Source organism: Nyctereutes procyonoides, unplaced genomic scaffold, assembly GCF_905146905.1.
Source record: "Nyctereutes procyonoides isolate TBG_1078 unplaced genomic scaffold, NYPRO_anot_genome, whole genome shotgun sequence".
In the NCBI taxonomy this organism is placed as follows: Eukaryota; Metazoa; Chordata; class Mammalia; order Carnivora; family Canidae; genus Nyctereutes; species Nyctereutes procyonoides.
In genome coordinates this window covers 1806-6228 of record NW_026574736.1, presented here as the reverse complement: position 1 = coordinate 6228, position 4423 = coordinate 1806, and the positions used below count along the sequence as shown (strand labels likewise).

Below are 4423 nucleotides of genomic sequence, written 5' to 3'. Positions count from 1 at the left end.
AACTTTAGTATTCCTCTCCTTCTTCACCCTCTTCTTCAACAGATACCACTCCAACCTCCTTATAATCCTTCTCAAGGGCAGCCATGTCCTCATGGGCCTCAGAAAACTCTCTTCATTCATGCCCTTCTTACATACCAGTTAACAAAGGCATGCTTGGCATATATCAGGTCAAACTTATAGTCCAGGTTAGCCTATGCGTCAGCAACGGCTGTGCTGTTGATCAGTATACACACAGCTTGTATACTTTGGCCAGGTCTCTACCAGGTACCACAGTTGGAGGCTAGTAATTAATGCCAACTTTGAAGCACAGTGGAGCACCAGTCTACAAACTGGATGGTATGTTTGGTCCTGATGGTGGCAATGGCAGTGCTTACATCTTTAGAACCATGTCACTATGGTGCCACAGGCAGCAAGCCATGTATTTACCATGGCAAGGGGCACATTTCACCATTTGGTTGACTGGCTCAAAGCATGCATCAGTGATTTCTCTTACAGAAAGCTGTTCATGGTAGGCTTTCTCAGCAGGAATGACAGGAATATATATGACCAGAGGAAACTAGAAGTGGGGATAGAGCACTAGGCTGGTCTGGAGGTCTGTTAGATCAACATTCAGGGCTCCATCAAATCTTAGGGAAGTAGTGATGGAGGACACAATTTAACCTATCAACCTACTTAGGTTAGTGGAGGTTGGGCATTCAATATCAAGGTTTCTATGATATATGTCATAGATGGCCTCATTGTCTGTCATTAAGGCACAATCTGAGTGCTCCAGGGTGCTGTGGGTGGTGAGGATGGAGTTGTAGGGCTTAGCTACAGCTGTGGAAATCAGGGGGACAGAGTAAATGAAGAACTCCAACTTGGACTTCTTGCCATAACTGACAGAGATGTTCCATCAGCAGAGAGGTGAACCTGGAACCAGTTCCCCCTCCAAAACTGTGGAAAACCAAGAAGCCCTGAAGACCTGTGCACTCATTGGCCACTTAACAAATTCATTCCAAGACAAGGTCAATGATCTCTTTGTCAATGGTGTAGTGTCCTTAGGCATAGTTATTGGCAGCATCTTTCTTGCCTGCGATGAGCTGCTGAGGGTGGAAAAGCTGGTGGTAGGTGCCACTGTGAACTTCATCAATGACTCTGGGTTTCAGGTCTACAGACACTGCCCTGGGTACATGCTTGCTAGCATCTGTCTCACTGAAGAAGATGTTGAAGGAGTCATCTCCTCCTGCAATGGTCTTGTTACTTGGCATCTGACCATTGGTCTGGATGCCATGTTCTGGGCAATAGAGCTCTCATCAGGACACCAGCCTGGCCAGTACAGATGGAGATGCATTCACATATGGTTGTTGCTTTATGACTGCTGGGCAGATGGAGGAGAAGAGGAAAGTTTGTTGCTTTTTATAGCATGACTCTTAGGCGATTGATGTAAGAGAACCTAGTGGAGAGTTTTTAAATACAACTCTAAAAGCAGGATCCATAAAAGAAAAAATTTAATATCAAAATTTAAAATTTTTCTCCGTAAAAGGCATTATTAAGGAACTTAAAGGACAAACTATACAATGGAGAAAATAGTTTCAAATCACATACCTCACAAAGGACTTCTATCTAAAATATATAAAGAATTCTCAAATTCAACAATAAGTAAACAAACAACCCAACAAAAAAATGAGCAAAACTGAACACCTCACCAAAGATACATAGATAGCAAATAAGCACATAAAAAGATGTTCTACATCACTGGAGATCTGGAAAACATAAATTAAAGCCACAATGAGATGTTATTATACATCTCATGGAATAGCTAAGAACAAAAACAAAAGATAAACTAACAATACATACTGCTTGCAAAGATTCAAAACAATTGAAACACAGATTACTGATAAACATGGAAAATGGCATAGTCACTATGGAAAAGAGTTTGATTGTTTCACATAACGCTAAATATACACTTATCATTTGTCCTAGCAACTGCACTCCTATATATCTACCCAGTGAAATAAAAACATATGTTCACATAAAACCTGTATGCAAATGTTTATGCTAGCTTTATTCATAATTGCCAAAAACTAAAAACAATCTAGGTGTCCTTCAATAGGTGAAAAAAAATCTGGTACATCCATGCAGTAGAATATCATTCAGCAATAAAAAGACAGGAACTAATGATTCATCCAACATGAAAGAATCTTAAGTGCATTTTATTAAGTGAAAGAAGTGACACCCAAAACTACACATTGAATTATTCCATTCATATTATGTTCTCAATAGGAAAATTATAGACACCTTAAAAAGGTCTGTCATTCTAGGGGTTGGGAGTGATGAGGGTGGTTGACTACAAAGGAGTAGCACAAAGAATTTTTGGATAGTTGGAATTGTTTTGTATGATATTGTGGTCATAGACATATGGTTGTATGCATTTGTCAGATCCCATAGAACTGTATACCGCAAAAGTCTACTCCATGCAAATTTAAAAAATGAACCCAAGATGTCAAGGAAATCCAAGATAAAATGTAGACTATCACAAGTGAATCTAACCATGTTACAAATAAATGACTTAGCTACATTTAATTGGGTAAGACAAAACAGAAATTGATCTAAGTAACTTTGCAAAAGGATACTTCCACTGGATACTAGTAAGGCTAAAGACAAAAAGAACTGTACATCAACATTGTGTCTAATTGTGGTACATTCATACAGTAAAATATCATTCAGCAATAAAAAGACATGAACTGACTAATCCATCTGACAATATAAATGAATCTTAAAGGCATTTTGTTAAGTAAAAGGAGACCCAAATGACTATGCATTGAATGTTTTTCTCAGGAGTATGCACAAACAATTCTGAAAGTATTTTACCTGTAAGACAAATAAGTAAATATATTATAGATAATGAAAGGGAGGTTTCTCATGGGTGGAGAAAAGTTATAAGCAACCTGAGAATGCTAGAATAAACCCACCAGTGTTAGATTGGAGTTGAAAGTATTAGAATAAACTCATATTTTTTTATTTTATTTATTTTATTTTATATTAAGATTTATTTATTTTAGAGAGATCATGAAGAGGAGCAAAGGGAGAGAGAATCTCAGGCAGACTACGTACTGAGTGCAGACCCCAATGTGGGGTTTGAGTTTATGACTCTGAGATCACAACTTAAGCTGAAACCAAGAGTCAGATACTAAACCAGCTGTGCCCCCCAGGTGTCCCCAAAACTTATATTTTTAATAAGTGTGTGTGTGTGTGTACCCAGTAAAATTAAAATTTATGTTCATACAAGAACCTGCATATAAATGTTTATAGAAGTTTTATTCATAATCACTAAAAACTGGAGACCCAAGAGTCCTTCAAAAAGTGAATCTATCTATCTATCTATCTATCTATCTATCTATCTATCTATCTATCATCTATTGGATTGTGTGTGTGCATGCATAGATTAGTATGTGTCTATATATTTTCTAGCTCTGTCTAGAAGCAGAGACACACCAGTAGCAATTAGTATACCTAGTGCTCAGACATTGGTTGTAAATGATATTCTCCAATAAAAATAAAATAAAAATAAAAATAAAAACAGACTCCTCAGAAAAATCCAGGCAATAGACAGAGAAAATATAAGAGGAATATCTTGTTATACCAGAAATTAAAGAAGCATTAAATTTTTTTAAAAAAATGGAGTCATGTCAAAAGGACACAGCAACCCAACCTGGAAGAGCTCTCAGTGGCTGAGATTGGAACCATTTTAGCAAAATGATAGTATAGATTTTGTAACTCGAGAAAATAAAATAAATATCTAGAAGTCCATACTGATACAAATAAATGATTAAATAAATAGAAGGGGGAAGAATTTCAGTAAATCTATGTAAAAAGAATGAGATAAGTATAAGATCACCATGAGAATACCATAGTAATTGCTGTAGGTAAGATCCTCCAGGGAATGCTAAAATTAGTAAGTGAAGCAAGATTTAAGGTGAAACAAGATTTTTGCCTAGCCTCAAAGTATCTCCTTTCCCACATATTTATGAGTTTTAAAGGGGAAAAATAACATTATATTGAAGAATCCTGTCAGACACCACCTTAACTATGTGACCATAATTAACATGATATCACCAGTCATAAGACAAATTAACACCATTTAGCCACTGATATGATCTACTGGAAAGGGAATATAAGGGAACATACCTCTCTGGTAGCCTTCTCTAACATCCATAACTTCAGCCTAACCATGAGAAAAAACATCAGACAAACCCAAATAAGGAGACATTCTACAAAATATCTGAATACTCCTCAAAAGTGTCAAAGTAAAGAGAAGAAGAAAAAGAAGGAGGAGGAGGAGAGGTGAAGGAAGGGAGGGACGGAGGGAGGGGAGGGGGAGAAGAATGACTGAACACTGTCAACAATTGGAGAGAACAAAGGAAATTCAACAACTAAATAGAAT

The 4423-nt window shown here is 37.0% G+C and overlaps 1 pseudogene; it reads right to left on the bottom strand.

Annotated features, from left to right (window-relative positions):
- Nucleotides 1-556: 556 nt before the first annotated feature.
- On the bottom strand, nucleotides 557-1247 carry LOC129505667 (tubulin alpha-1A chain-like; annotated as a pseudogene).
- Nucleotides 1248-4423: the final 3176 nt, after the last annotated feature.